We start from the raw sequence: 17,202 nt of genomic DNA, 5'->3' as shown, positions 1-17,202 counted from the left end.
TCCAAGGTAACATTTTTAAATAAAAGTACTTTTATAGAAAACTGGAAAATTCAGGAAAAATACATTTCCTCATTTTCTCACTATCCAGTGATTTACTAATATAACATTAATATTCATTTTGTTCATGAGTCATTTTTTTTCAACTGCAAATATATTTGAGTTGGTATATAACTATATTTTCTTTCTTTTTCACTTGATATAACATTTACCATGCTAAAGATAATTTTTATGAGATATACATTTATAAACTATACAGTAAAATGTGTATTTATTCTTTCCTCTGCTATTGAACTTAAAAGTTTTTCCTGACATGCAGGAAATTTTAATTTACTGAAATGAAATCTCAAATATTTGGCTTTCACAATTACTATTTGACACTACTGAAATCTCAGATAGTTGGCTTTCAAAATTATTATCTGACATTTAAACTAAAATAGCAAGCCACAAAGCAAAGATATGATTAAAAAATCTGTTTTAACCTTTCACTGAAGTTGAGTTAGTGTATTGATAAAGCAAGTATTGGTTGAGGCAAATCACTGAGAACTTCTTTCCCTAGCATGGGCTTTTTGAGTTTTTAGACATGACAGTGATGCATTGTGTGTATCAAGAAAAAGGCAGACCCTCTCTGCTGCAAATCATGACATGTACTGTTTCATGCTTAGGATCTCTCTGTGTGGTGCCTGGTTTGACAGTACCAGTACCACTATAAACATTGTTGGTTATAATGCACATTTCATGGAACAATTTCCTTATTAAAAGTGATAATGCCATTGTCTAAGTGACATGATACTTGCTTGCTTGCTTTATTTATTTATTTATTTATTTATTTAATTTTTGGTGTTTGGATCCCACTTGACTGTGTTCAAGGCTTATCTTGGCTCTTGGCTCAGGGAAGACTCCTGGTGGTGCTTCGGGGATTGATCCTGTGGTACCAGGGATTGAATCCAGGTCAGTAGCATACAAGGCAAACTCCTCACCTGCCATTCTATGTCTTCAATTGAAGACTTTCATTTGTTTAATTCTAGCTTTATGTTAGAGAAAAATTTAAATGGATATAGAGTAAACAGAACAGTGTAATGATACTCATATACGCATTTTTTGACTTTAACAGTGATCAAGATCCTGCTTTCCTTGCTTTATATATACACATATGTATATGCACACATACTACATATATTTTATCATATATGTTTATCAGTGCTGGAGATCAAACCCAGGCCTCATATAGGCAAGCTGAGTACTCTACCAATGAGTCACATCAGTTATCTGTTTTATCTAGCTTTTATGTACCCAATATCTTCCACTTTGATATTCTTATGTTATTCAGACCTCTACCATGATCTAGAAAATTTCTCTCTCTGAAAGATTTTTTTAATACTTTCTCATGCCATCTTTTTGTTTATTACCCTTTCTGAAAGGCAACCATCATTCTGTTAGATTTGCTTTGTTTTAGAATTCCATGCAAATGAAATCATCAGTGTATACTCTTTTGTATCCAATTTCTTTTACTTAACATTATGTCTCTAAGATCCAGTTATGTTGCTGTATAAATCAGTAGTCTGTTCACTTTTATTGAAAGTAATATTATATTGTAGAGCTAGATTACAAGTTTTTTTCTCATTCATTTTGATGCTTTAATTATTCCAAGTTCAGGGCTATGAACATCCTATATAAGTACTGTAAACATGTTTTTAATTATCTTGAGTAAATATGAATAAATGGAATTTTATTAAAAAGGCATATAGTTGATCATATCAATAGATGCAGAGAAAGCATTTGACAAGATCCAACATCCTTTCATGATGAAAACCCTTGCCAAAATGGGGTTTGGAGGAACTTTCCTCAAGATAGTCGAAGCCATCTATCACAAGCCTACGGCAAGCATTATCCTCAACGGGGAAAAACTAAGGGCCTTTCCTCTGAGATCAGGCACAAGACAAGGATGCCCACTGTCACCACTCCTCTTCAATATAGTACTGGAAGTACTTGCGATAGCTATTAGACAAGAAAAAGAGATTAAGGGCATCCAGATAGGAAGGGAAGAAATCAAACTCTCACTATTTGCAGACGACATGATACTATATCTAGAGAAGCCTAAAACCTCTACTAAGAAACTCTTAGAAACAATAGACTTATACAGTAAAGTTGCAGGCTACAAAATCAATACCCAAAAATCCATGGCCTTCATATATGCAAACAATGAGGCAGAGGAAAGGGACATGAAAAAAGCAATCCCATTCACAATCGTGCCCCAGAAAATCAGGTACCTCGGAATCAGCTTAACCAAGGAAGTAAAAGACCTTTACAAAGAAAACTACATAACGCTACTCCATGAAATCAAAGAGGACATGAGGAAATGGAAACATATACCCTGCTCGTGGATAGGGAGAATCAATGTTGTCAAAATGGCAATACTCCCTAAAGCATTATACAGATTCAATGCGATCCCTATAAGTATACCCATGACATTCTTCAAAGAAATGGATCAAGCAATCCTAAAATTCATATGGAATAACAAACGTCCAAGGATAGCTAAAACAATTCTTGGGAAAAAGATGATGGGAGGCATCACCATCCCCAACCTCAAACTTTACTACAAAGCAGTAACAATTAAAACAGCATGGTACTGGAACAAAGGCAGAGCTGTAGACCAATGGAACAGGGTGGAATATCCCTACACACAACCCCAAATGTATGACCATCTAATCTTTGATAAGGGAGCAAGAGATGTGAAGTGGAGCAAGGAAAGCCTCTTTAACAAATGGTGCTGGCACAACTGGACAACCACATGCAAAAAAATGGGTTTAGACCTTGACCTGACACCATGCACAAAAGTCAGATCAAAATGGATTAAAGACCTCAACATTAGACCACAAACCATAAGGTACATTGAAGACAAGGTCGGCGAAACCCTCCACGATATTGAAGATAAAGGTATCTTCAAACGTGACACGGAACTAAGCAATCTAGTAAAAACAGAGATCAACAAATGGGACTACATTAAACTAAAAAGCTTCTGCACCGCAAGAGATACAGTGACCAGAATCCAAAGACTATCCACAGAATGGGAAAGGATATTTACACAATACCCATCAGATAAGGGGTTGATATCAATGGTATATAAAGCACTGGTTGAACTCTACAAGAAGAAAACATCCAACCCCATCAAAAAATGGGGCAAAGAAATGAACAGAAACTTTACCAAGGAAGAAATACGAATGGCCAAAAGGCACATGAAAAAGTGCTCTACATCACTAATCATCAGAGAGATGCAGATCAAAACAACCATGAGATACCACCTCACACCACAGAGACTAGCACACATCCAAAAGAACAAAAGCAACCGCTGTTGGAGAGGATGTGGGGAGAAAGGGACCCTTCTTCACTGCTGGTGGGAATGCCGACTGGTTCAGCCCTTCTGGAAAACAATTTGGACGACTCTCAAAAAATTAGATATTGAATTCCCATTTGACCCAGCAATACCACTGCTGGGAATATATCCCAGAGAGGCAAAAAAGTACAATCGAAACAACATCTGCACATGTATGTTCATCGCAGCACTGTTTACAATAGCCAGAATCTGGAAAAAACCCGAATGCCCCAGAACGGATGACTGGTTGAGGAAACTTTGGTACATCTATACAATGGAATACTATGCAGCTGTTAGAAAAAAGGAGGTCAAGAATTTTGTAGTTAAGTGGATGGGCATGAAAAGTTTCATGCTGAGTGAAATGAGTCAGAAAGAGAGAGACAGACATAGAAAGATTGCACTCATCTATGGTATATAGAATAACAGAGTGGGAGACTAACACCCAAGAACTGTAGAAATAAGTACCAGGAGGTTGACTCCATGGCTTCGAGGCTGGCCTCACGTTCCGGGGAAAGGTCAACTCAGAGAAGCGATCACCAACTACATTGTAGTCGAAGGCCATGTGGGGGAAGGGAGTTGCGGGCTGAATGAGGGCTAGAGACTGAGCACAGCGGCCACTCAACACCTTTATTGCAAACCACAACAGCTAATTAGAGAGAGAAAACAGAAGGGAATGCCTTGCCACAGTGGCAGGGTGGGGTGGGGGGGAGATGGGATTGGGGAGGGTGGGAGGGACACTGGGTTTACGGGTGGTGGAGAATGGGCACTGGTGAAGGGATGGGTTCCCAAACTTTGTATGAGGGAAGTATAAGCACAAAAGTGTATAAATCTGTAACTGTACCCTCACGGTGATTCTCTAATTAAAAATAAATAAAAAAAATAAAAATAAAAAGGCATATAGTTATATTTTAACTCAGTAAGAAACAATCAAGAGGGCAGAAAGATAGTACAGTAAGATAAGTCACTTGCCTTGGGTGTAGTCAACCAGGGTTTGCTTCGTGGTGCCATATATAGTCCCCTGAGCACTTCCAGGAGTGATCCTGAGAATAGAATCAGGAGTAAGTGCTGAGCACCACTTGTTATATTCCAACCTTGCTCTCTTGTGCCCTCCAAGCACTGCAGCACTGTTGTCCCGTTGTTCATCGATTTGCTCAAGCAGGCACCAGTAACGTCTTCATTGTGAGACTTATTGTTACTGTTTTTGGCATATCGAATATGCCACAGGGAGCTTGTCAGGCTCTGCCTGGCGGGCGGGATACTCTCAGCTTGCCGGGCTCTACAAGAGGGATGGAGGAATCAAACTCGGGTCAGCCGTGTGCAAGGCAAACACCCTACCCACTGTACTATCGATCCAGTCCTGTGCCCTCCAAAAAAAAAAAGAAATTGTTACTCCTACCCTCTTTCTATTCTTGTCAGCTAATTATAAGAGTTGTCATCAAATTGTTTTCTATCCCCGTCTACATTTGCTATTGTCAGTCTTTTTATTTTAGGCATTCTGGTGGGTGTGCAGTGGTATTTTGTTATCTTATTTTGTATTTCCCTGATGAAAAACATCTTACTTCTCTCCTATGTGTTTAATGTCCATTTGTGAGGTATCTGTTCAGGAAAAAATACATTAGGTTGTCAGCACTGTATCTTTGTGCTGAAGCACAAGCTAGAAATATTTTCGATATATCCTTCTAGGATGCATCGGAAAACTCAACAGGGTCACTGTTTGCTTGTGTGCTTTGTTAGAGAATTTTTTTTCCTACTGTAGCCTCTATTCCAGCTCTCTGGTATCACTCATATCCTAGTACTTACTGTCTGGGACTTCTGTCTTGGCTAAGACTGTAATTCCTTTGCTTTCTCTGCTTAGGGCAAGTTCAACAGGAACAAATAAACCACTGCTATGCATATCAGTGCTACAAAGCTTTAACTCATAATGCATTAACATCTCAAAAGGTCCACTGAGTGCTCAGGATCCCATTCTAATCCTGAGAACTAAAAATATCTCAAACAACTCTATTTTGAAACATTGGAATTGAGTCAAGAAGTAATATATTTTGGGATTGCCAAGTGACACAAACATTATTCATAGAAACTTAAGAGCATTTGGAAAGGGGTTATGATTTATATCTAAATCACTATATTTATGCCACAAACTAAAATAATGTTCCTCAAGCTCTGTGGTGAAGGATAAGATTTAAAAAATTCACAATCCATCACAAAGCAATACTTTCATAAATAAAAATGTTGTAGCGCTATCATCTTGCTATGAAAGTTTTTTATATATGTACTTTAAAGTGCTCCCAGACTAGAACCAGTTTGTGGCCCACTCTTTCAGCAACCCTGATTCACAGCACTGGTTCTGGAGTCAGACTGTTTAAGTGTGAGTCATTATTCCATCCCTTGTTAGCTGGGTGACTTTAGGGAGACATTTTTTTTTAATTGAGTCACCATGAGATACAGTTACAAAGCTTTCATGTTTGAGTTTTAGTCATACAATGATCGAGCACCCATCCCTCCACCAGTGCACACTTTCCACCACCAACGTTCCCAGTATCTTCTCCTTTCCCAACCCTCTCCCTGCCTCTATGACAGACAATTTCTCCCATACGCTCTCTCTACTTTTGGGCATTGTGGTTTGCAATACAGATACTGAGAGGCTATCACATTTGGTCTTTTATCTACTATAAGCACACATCTCCCATCCCGAATGATTCCTCCAACCATCATTGATTTAGTGATCCCTTCTCAATTCCATCTGCCCTCTCTCCCAGCGCATGAGACAGGCTTCCAACTATGGAGAAATATTCCTGGTTTAGGGAGACTTTTGATCCTAGTGTTCTTACTTGTAAAATGAAAATAAAGATGATAATAACAATATTTGCCATATAGGATTGTTATGGAGATTAGAAGAGATGAGAAAACAAATACATTTAGCATATACATTAGCTGTAAATATCTTTATCATCTTCTAAGTCCTTTTATAACCAGGACATTTTCAGTTATAACCAATAAAAAGCCTTTAAAAATCTCACATGGAACTGGAGCAATAGCACAGTGGGTAGGGCCTTTGTCTTGCATGTGGCAGACCTGGGTTTGATTCCCAGCATCCTATATGGTCCCCCGAGCACTGCCAGGAGTAATTCCTGAATGCATGGTTCATGAGTAACCCCTGTACATCACTGGCTGTGACCTAAAAGAAAAAATCTCACATGTCCGTATTTGTAACCAAATACTCTAAAGTTGACAGGATAGACTGGTCTCATTGGTGACAAGGTAACTAGCTGTCCCCAGTTTACATCTTACTGCCTTATCCACCCAATGAGAAAAGATTCCCCACCTCACTACTTTTTGGTTATTAGTTTAATTGAATGGACATGGCTTGTGTTGTGAGTCCACCAGGACCACAAGAATTAATAATTCAATGTTCTCAAGAAAAATGCAATGTTCTTACCTAAATAAGATAGGATGATTGCTTTATCAAATAATTGGGGAAATGAATTACAATCTATAAGCTTTTTGACCTATGATTATGCCTCACTACAAAATTTATCATTTCCTTATTGAATGTAATCAAAGTAAAGTGAAAGTAAAGTGAAATTTACCAGTTACACATGCGGGGTGGGGGACTGGGGAGGTGGGGGGAAGGGGGGAGGTATATCGTGATTCTTGGTGGTGGAATATGTGCACTGGTGAAGGGATGGGTGTTGAGCATTGTATAACTGAGACTTAAACCTGAAAGCTTTGTAACTTTCCACATGGTGAATCAATAAAAGAATTAAAAAAATTTATCATTTCTTTCTTGGGATAAACTTCTAGTATATAAAGTAGAAATATATGTATATACATGCATATATATAGAGAGAGATATTAGTATATATCTGTGGGAAATAGCACACCAGTAATTTGGGCCTTCAAAAATATGACTTTCTTGCAACAGGATAAATTATGTTGAAAATATTTGAAAAAATGTCCTTGTAAAACTAGCTAACTTAAATCAGAAGAGCCTAATGTCACATTAGTAAGACATTTAAATAGTCTTATTGTGTTAGACCGATGTGATAGCTACTATGGAAATCACATAAATATTTTTATGGTGGAAAAATTGAGTCTAATGGTCATATACAAGGTACTTGTAATGTAGAAGGAAGAAGACATTGACATTTTGCTCAACTTACTTTAGAAGGTGAGTGGGTGTCCCTTCCATTGAGTCATTCATTGGGAAAGTTTATGCTTAGAACCAACAGCTCTTTTCATGATGTGATGGAGAAAATGATCAGAATCATGAATAGTCTTCTCATTTGTGCCATTAAAGCTTGCCAGGTAGTAAGAGGTTGGGGAAAAACTGGTTAATACATGGTATGGAAATTTAGTTTGGTTCTCTGCAAGCAGATGGTTGGTTTATGGAAACTTGATGGAAAGGTGGTACTTATTGAACTGCTTTCTTAGATCAAGGTCTTTTGGGAAGGACTGTGAGAAACCCCATTTATGGTTTCTAGACATTTAACCTGAAATTGTAGAAGGAAGAGAACAGGACTTAATAATATGGTTAAGGACTAACAGTAAACACACTCACATACCACAGGTAACCGAATGCTACACTTATTTTCCATTGCTTGTTCTTCGAGTTTACCAGAACCACAGAATTTGAAGAACCACAGGGCTATTTAACTGGGATAAAGCCCCGCTTGCAAACAAATTTAACAACCTTCAGTAAATCTGAATATGAATTTAGATAATCTACAGTTATCAGAGTAGAAAGTTTAGGATGTATTTAAACTATCAAGCATTCTGTTTCAGTATACTTTAGTTTAGAAAGCAAGGAACTTCTGGGATCAAGATGGCAAGAGTGGAGATTTCTCACATTTTTCCCAACAATATAACTAGTTAATCAGAGAAATCAAGACACAGAGGATATGACAGTTCAGGGTGAGACTAATAGTCCCTGCACTTACAAAATCAACACAGACAGCAATAAAAAAGACCACAAAAGAGATTTGACACTCACTGGACAGAAGGGGCATGTAGAGGAATGTGAAAGGTACATTCTGTGGATAGGCTCACACAGCAGAGACCAGCCAGCAGCCCTGGAGTAGGCCATTAGAAATCATGTAATGAAACATGCTTTTTACCCAGGTAAAGTCCATGTGAAGACATGAGAGTTCTCCACACAGAATGGACCTCAGCAAGGAGTAGCAGAGTCCTCTAGACATCACTACCCCTTTGCTACCTCTTAGAACTGGCACTGCTCATAACAGCCTGCTATGTCCCAGAGAGAGGGCATATCAGTCATTTTGCATATATATATCTGCATATACATGTATATATCTGCCCATATCACTCCTTATAGCTACAACAAGATTTCAAAAGCATCTAAGTTACTCCATGCTTTCTCCTATTCTGACACAGAACTAATACAAAATCTATGGTCAAAGAAAACCACTCAAATAATGTAACTCTGATCAAATATAGCACCATATGCTGAAAAGGTAGTAGTAGTTCAGACCTCTCTTAAGTAAGCAAAACAGAGTGATGAATTTTTTAAAGAGGGCAATGCAGGAATTTAAAGCAACAAGATGGGGTAACTAAAAGATTTAACACGTAACAACTTGAGAGCTCAAAGAAATATAATGTCACTAGGAGAGAACAACTTTCCAGAGTGAATTCTAAAAGACACAGAATTGTAGTTTGTTTTCAGATAAGGCGTTATGATAAATTATAATTGTTATAATGAAGAAACTCAAAAAGGTATAAGAAAACTGAAAGGGATATCAAGTGGTACAAGATAAATAAGACAAGCTAATCAAAGAAATAAAATAAAACTCAGAAAAATATAATGAACTTAGAAACAAAATCAGCAATAGGTAGCAGAATATAAAGCTTTAAGTGAAAAAGTAACAGCAGTTCAGGAATGAGAAAGTAATAGATTCTTTCTCTATTGTGAAGAGAAATCTGTGAAGAGCTCAATAAACAAATACCAAAGTGCTAATGAGAGCTATGGAAACAGGTCAGCCTAATGGAGCACTGAAAAATAGATTACCCAAAGGTAGTAATGCACAGATGACTTAGGTGAAGAAGAGAAAAAATGGTATAAGAAGAATTAAGTCCTTGTTGACTATCAAACTGCATAATGAAAGATAACATAGGATAACAGGTATATCATAGTGAAAGAAAGAGGGTGGTGAACAGAGAGTTTATTCAATGAAATAGTGTTAAAACACTTCTCTGTTTTTGGTGGCAGTTGAGGAATAGCTGCAACTACAAGTCACTGAAAACAAAGAATAGCTACATATGTAAATATAAAGAAGTCCACATTAAGACACATAGAGGAACTCCAAGAAAGAAAGTCTATAACTATATCTCATGGAGATTCATTAAAATTTTACAAAATCAGTATGCATAAATTTGTTGCATTTGTACATGAAAAATTAGAGAAAAGGGATATGAAGAAAACAATTCCATTTACAACTGCATCAAAAAGTTAAGATACCTGAGAATACTCTCTCTGCACTCTAACATACCTCTAAATTACCTTCAATAAAAACCATTTTGGTGAACCAAAAAAAAAAGAAAAAGAAAAAGAAAATATTAAAAGCAGCTATAGGAAAAGAGCATGTAACATATAAAAGGCACTCTTTTGAAACTTTTTATAAGAAATAAGAGAAGATGGAATAATATATTCAAAATACAAAACCATAAAAACTTCTAAGCAAGAACACTATGTTTTATAACTCTCATCTATGAGGAAGAAATGGATCACTATTTGAAGATCTTAGCTATAGAGAAAGGTGAAATCCTGCCATTTACAACAACATGAATGCACCTAAAGGGTGTGTATGCTAAGTGAAATAAGCCAGCAAAACTAAAATAAATACTACTGTTTCACTAAATTTACTCATATGTGGTATATAGAAAAAAATCACAGAAATTGATGATTTGAATATAAAAATATTACTTTTTTGGACTATCCAGCCAATTAGTGGTTACCAGAAAGGAAGGAGGAAGACTTTTGGGCAGGGGGAGGCATATGTCTCAACAAAAGGGGCACACTTACTGATTTTCAAGTGTGTATACCTGGGGCTGGAGCAATAGCACAGCGGGTAGGGTGTTTGCCTTGTACGTGGTAGACCCGGGTTCGATTCCCAGCATCCCATATGGTCCCCTGAGCACCGCCAGGAGTAATGTCTGAGTGCAGAGCCAGGCATAACTCCTGAGCATTGCTGGGTGTGACCCAAAAACCAAAAAAAAAAAAAAATCAAATATGTATACCTAAAATCATAATGTGACTTCAGTCTAACAGAGGAAGGGCTTGATCTGAATTCCAATTCCAAAACAAAAATTTGGTGATGATTTTAAATGATATAGAAATGTAGGCAAACTCTAGGCGATGTTTGCCTCAGCTCGGTCTTGTGCTACAAACTGGAAGTTATGAAATTGACTGTATTGCTTGAGTAGTGCTCTGAACCTGATACAGGAATTGAGCTGGACCCATACTGAACACAGTGTTTTTCAAGTATAATTTAAGATTCTCTGCTACTCAAAGTGTGGTCTATGGGTCAGTGTCATTGTTAAAAAAATTGTAAAATCTCAGCCTGTCCGGATCTCTCCTTACCCTATTATTTCAGAATCTGCTCTTTACCAAGATCTCCAAGTAATTTTGATGCACATTAGAATTTTATTTTTCTCAGACACCTGGGATTGATGATTAAATGGAACTGCCTTAGAAAACTGCTTTTATATTACTGCCAATATTATCTACTTTTTTTTTTTTTGCTTTTTGGATCACACCTGGCAATGCACAGGGGTTACTCCTGGCTCTGTACTCAGAAATTACCTAGGCGGTGCTCAGGGTACCATATGGGATGCTGAGAATTGAACCTGGGTCGGCCGCGTGCAAGGCAAACGCCCTACCCACTGTACTATCATTCCAGCCCCTATCTACTTTTTTCTTTTGAATAGTTTAGTCATACAGATCAGAGTGCAAAGATGTAAAACAATGACACAGTCCTTCATAGGTGAATGTATGAGCAAAAAATGCCACCCTTAATAAATTGCTGGTAAAGAAAAGGGGAAATAGAGTAAGGGAGAAATAAATAAAACTAGAGAATTGATACTGACTTGTGGGGTAGGGTGGGTCACAACCATTGATACTCAGAGCTTAGTCCTAGATCTGCCCTTAGGGATCACTCCTGGTGGGGGGCCAAAACTGATCCCAGGAATTAAATCTGGGATGGCCACTTGTAAGGCAAATACCTTACTCGCTATACTATCTCTCTGGTCCCAGAATTGATGTTTTGTAAGTATTGTTTTTTGAGTTTATTGTAACAGAAAATGGATTTAACAGTGTAAACAGGCGTGAAAATGATGGGGCTAAATTTATAATATGCAGTTCTTGGGAGGCTGGGAGGAGGTGAGAAGGATGGAATCAAACACAGTCTGAGCCCTATTTCTCTTTCAGAGATAGGTCGGTTCCAGAGATAATAATCTGATGAGAGGTGGCAGCTTTGAGAAGGGCAGTCTGCTTACTACTTCCTTCTCTATTCACCTCCATTACCTGGGCAAGTGCCTGAGGAAGTTTAGGACTGGTGGGAGTCTGCTTAAACACTTGACTCAGTACAGACTTTATGTCCCACCAGCACCACATGAAAGATGTTAAATTGTGCTTCAAATTCACTTGGTCTATACAAAAAAGGAAATTATTCCTGGCACCCTGTTCTTGGGAAGCCGTTGACTCAGGTTAGAACAAGGAACTCTTCTTTGCAGGAAAAGGAAAGTCAGTCCTAATCTCTTCCCAGGTTTTCTAGGAATGTCACTTCTCCTGATAGAGAAGAATTTAATGAAAAGAGATTAATAGTGAAATAAGAAAAGTTTATTTGGGAAATGAGGGGAAGTCAAGTTTTGTCCTCAAGAGACAGTGAGGGCTTCTCCTGAATGGAGAGAGCCCAAGTATACATCTCAGATAAAGTGGCAGTGAATCTCCAAAAATGGAGAATGTGTGCCCTAAAGTAAGAAAGTTCACATCTCAAGCAGAGCATAGTTCCCCAGAATGGGGCAAGGTATGCCTTTATCTCAGTTACTTTATATACAGGTTTCCCAAACTGTCTTCTAACATCAGTGGGTAGGGTGGTTGCCAAGGAAACTGTCTTTTTTTTCTGTCATTCTTAGCAAGGCCTTTGTTCTAGCTGTGAGACCTTTCTTCCTCCCAGGGGGTCCAGTCATGATCTGGGCCTGGAATTCTGCACCTCAAAGGTTATCCGGGTCTCTTCAGATGGGGTCTTCTCAGATGGGTCTTCAGATAGACTTTGAGATGCCTCAAAGGCCTTCATGTCTTTGGGCTGGTTTAGTTTCCAGACAGTGTTTTGCTCAATACACATCACACCCGTGCCCCACCCTTTCCTGCTCCCTGTTCCTACCTCTCTCTGCAACAAATTTCCTACTTTTAAGGATTTAACTTAATGAGCGATATCAGAGGTGCATTAAATAAAAATAATTCTCTAAGGATTCACCCCAAACTTCAATCCAGACTCTCTTTGACTCTAAATTGACAATGAGTCTTTCTGTTTGGTTGCATTCAAACATATGAGTCCACACACAGATTAATTCTGTTCTTAGTGACATATACTTCCCCTTTTTCTTCTTTCTCTTTAAAAAAAAAAATTCATCCCAAGCAGAAACTTCTCTTTATCTCTGAAACTCCAGTGACCATGTCTAATCCTCCCACTCACTCCAAAGTTTTGGCCCCTTGTGTTATAATGGAGACCCGAGCCTTTGGTGAGAAGTAGTAAATTTTTTTTTTATTTCTGCAAACTAATTGTTATCTTGTGAAATATTAACCAATTTTTCTGAGCATCAGTTCTGTTTGTAAATCTGTGTACAGTAATGACAGTGGCAGAAGGAAGTAGGCAGGGTGAGATTAGGAATCTGGATCTAAGAAAAGGAATTATTGATATGAAATGTCACAAAGGTTTCCTAGGTGGTGCCTAATAACCTGGATAACCTAGGTTCTGCAATTAACCTAGATGACCAAATAATCTAGATAACTAGACACCAGAAAATCTCAACATCCTTACACCTTTTATTGGTCTATCTGCTTTAAATTCAGTAAAGAAATACTCATGTACATTTTGTTTAAAAGGTATAAAAGGTGAAATATTTTTGCCTTCCTCTGGAATTCTTCTTTATTAATTTTTGGCTTTCTGGGTTACACTTGACGATGCGCAGAAGTTACTCAGAAGTTTCTGAGACTCTGCACTCAGGAATTACTCCTGGCAGTGCTTGGGGAACCATATGGGATGCTGGAGATCAAACCCAGGTCGTCAGCTTACAAAGCAAATGTCCTACCCACTGTACTATCGCTCTGGCCCCTGGAATCCTTTCTTGAAGGTGACTCTTCCCATAATCTGAGGGATTCTCTGCCTTTTTCTTTTTTTTGGGTGGGGGTGGTCACACCCAGTGATGCACAGGGGTTACTTCCGGCTCATGCACTCAGGAATTAACTCCTGGCGGTGCTCAGGGGACCATATGGGATGCTGGGAATCGAACCCGGGTTGGCCGCGTGCAAAGCAAACGCCCTACCTGCTGTGCTATTACTCCAGCCCCTTCTCTGCCTTTTACATCTTTTCTCTTCTTTGTTTTAAATAAAGTCTTTTCTGAATTTGTCCATATAATCTTCAGTCCCTTGCTTTCAGTCCTAACTGCTTGAGGACAAAAACCTGAGTGCCTGTATTTCTATTAACAGTAGCTCCTTTGAAAGGTGGCCATAAGTATTTATTGAGACCTATGTACATAGAGTGACAGACTCTCAATGGAAGCTCAATAAACACTGGGAGATTCAGTGAGTTCAAAGATGACAGAATGGTGTCTCATTTCTGTGCTCTCTACCATGGTAAAGGGGCAGATAAACTTCCTTGAAGACTTTTCTTATGGGCCCAGTCTTTTACTGGATCACTGTCTTCTCCAATGGTTGTGATTTTGCCTGTCCCTTCACATGTATAATAACATTATCGCTCTGTTATTTCATTGCTCTCAAATTATACATTCTAAGTTGTCATCAATACATTGTCCTTTATGGACTTGTTGATCTTGTTAGAAATGCTTTAGAAAGAATGGGAAAAAAGAAAGCAGTGATGGACACTAGGGCTCACAGTGCCAAAATGATAGGTCAAATTCCCATGTCTGTGTCTTAACCACAAACAAGAGGTGCCACTGTCCCATGCAGGCCATATCTGCAAATGTGATCTACACGCACTTGCATCCTCTGCATCAGCCCAGACGTGGCACAAAATGCAGATTTTGAGGTCTGGTCTAAGACCTTTGAATTAGAATTGGCATGTAACAAGATCACCAGTGATTTCTATGCACATTAAAGTCTGATGCACACTGTTAAGGGGGAGGATTTATTTCAAAAAACGGCTGTGAGGATCTAACTAGAAAGCAGGCACAGAGTATGTAACACATGCAGGTGTCTAAGTGGGTGCCTAATAAATAGTCTTCCTACATCCTGAGAGCAGAAGGAGTCTTTTGTTTCCAGGTCATTACTGGTCAGTTTCAGGTCAGTATTACAGATAAAGAGAAAGGACAGCACAGTACTCTTTAGAAATAAACAACAAAAAAGTAGGTTTTAAATTTTTCTCTTCTTTTTTTTTTGTGTGTGTGTGGATTTTTTTTCCCAGAGGGAAAAAAATGAATATAAAGTCAGAGGAAGAAATGAATATAACTGGCAAGTAAGAGCAAGAAAACATGGAATGGAAAGCAAGGTACTTAGCAATAAAATACCTTGAAGTGGTGAAAGAAGAAACAAAGGGTAAAAGGCTCTTAAAATGCACACTGCTGATAATTTGGATGAGGGAAAAACGAGAGTTCTCCAAATTGGCAGGGAGGTGTGAGTGTGTAATATGTATGTATAAAGAGAGCCAAACCCAAGTGATTCAACACAAGTCTGACTTAAAAAAATTTAATAGCCCTTGTGTAACATGGTAAGCTTGTGTTCTGAATTTTCACTCAAGGCCATCTTTGTGCAGAAGAACAGCATGGTTTGGTTTTGTGCCTGGACGGCTGCAATGTGTGGGAGGCAGGTGGCCAAAAGGGAGAGTGTGGGGTTGTGCTGAGGTGTCAGGAAACAGGCAGAGGAAGTGTTGGCTCTCCACAGTTGATCCTTTTTTTTTTCAGGGTCCTGATGAGTGTGTGTCTACTGTTGATCACAAGCACACAAATGGATGGGAACTAATCACAGCTCTCTTCCCCACTACATCATGGATGGCTGCCAGCATGGGGTGATCTAGGGACACAGTTGTATTTCTAGGAAGCTTCATGACAGTAGATCATGAGGGATAGTGGTCAACAGTAGGGAATGGAACAGAGAGGAATTCTAGCTCCCTCTTTCCCTTAGCCAGTTTTGGTGAATCATCCCAAGGTCAAATGGGAAAGGTGGAGGATAGGAATATTCAAGAGAACAAGAAAGACATTAGTCTCTGCTACTGTGGGATGTACTAGTAAGGCCCTAACTTTTCTGAATCTTAATCTTTCAACTTCAAATGGTTTCTGCCTTGCCGGGATGCTACAAGGTGAATTCACATAACTTCTAGAAATCTAGTCTTAGATAAAAATAGAAGTTAGAAATTTTGTATAAAGTCATATTCCTGTCTTTTTCAGGAAAGAACTGAGGCAAGGGGAACCAAATAGCCTATTTAAGTATGTAGTTACCTAAAAACATATCTAAGGGCTGGAGCGATAGCACAGCGGTGAGGGCATTTTCCTTGCATGTGGCAGACCTGGGTTCAATTCCCAGCATCCCATATGGTCCCCTGAGCTCCACCAGGAGTAATTTCTGAGTGAATGAGCCAGGAGTAGCCCCTGTGAATCGCCGGTGTGACCCAAAAAACAAAAAATAAAAATAAAATAAAAAAGTATCTAGAAGGGTGAGAGAGATAGAACAATGGGCAGGGCACTTGGCCAAACCAGGTTTGATCTCAGACACACCTTTTAGTCCCCTGAGCACAACCAGGAGTAATCCCTGAGCAATGCCAAGGATGCCCACAAAACTGACTGAAAAAACCAAACAACCCCCCCAAACAAACAATAAACAAACAAACAAGCCCAAACCATCCCCTCCCTAAGGCAAACCAATCTGTAATTGGAACACAGGTTTTCCTGAGTCTCAACTTAGGGTGTAAGAACAAAGGAAGTTTATTCTGCTGTCTTCTGTATTACAGTTGGGGAGAAAATGTACTTGCTCTTTAAGTTATGTACTTTCCACTTTGTTGGCCTTCAGTGTTTAGGCAAGGATGCTTAATGATAAGTGTTTTAACAGCTGGTAATTCTGAGTCTGTCATTTTCCTGAAAATAATACACTTTACATTTTACCCAATCTTAAACTTTGGGCTTGCTTCATTTTTTATTAGCCTGGAAATTCCAGTGAGATCAGCACAACTTACTGTGGTGGATATTTGTTGGTATCTTGGAAAGAACATGGATGCACTTTGGAGTCACATAGACCTGGCTCAAATCCCACCTCTGCCACTTACTTGCTGTGAGTCTGGGCAAGTTCCTTAATTGTCTAAGCCACATTTCTCTTTATTAGCAAGTGGATTAGTCAGAGGTTCATAGTTCAGAGAAACAGAACCTACAGGATCTATAATGTACAGGCATTTACTGTGAAGACTTGGCTCATACAATCTCATAACCTGTTATTTGTAAGCTAGAGACCCAGGAAAGCCAGTGATATGATTCAGGTTAATTGTGAATGCCTAAGAACAAGGAAAGCTGATGCTGCAAATCTAAGTCCAAGGAAGGTGTGAGAAAAATATCTCAGATCAATCAGTGTGGTAGGGAAAAATGGAATATTCTCT

Source organism: Sorex araneus, chromosome 3, assembly GCF_027595985.1.
Source record: "Sorex araneus isolate mSorAra2 chromosome 3, mSorAra2.pri, whole genome shotgun sequence".
Lineage (NCBI taxonomy): Eukaryota > Metazoa > Chordata > Mammalia > Eulipotyphla > Soricidae > Sorex > Sorex araneus.
Note: the sequence above shows the minus strand (reverse complement) of the source record.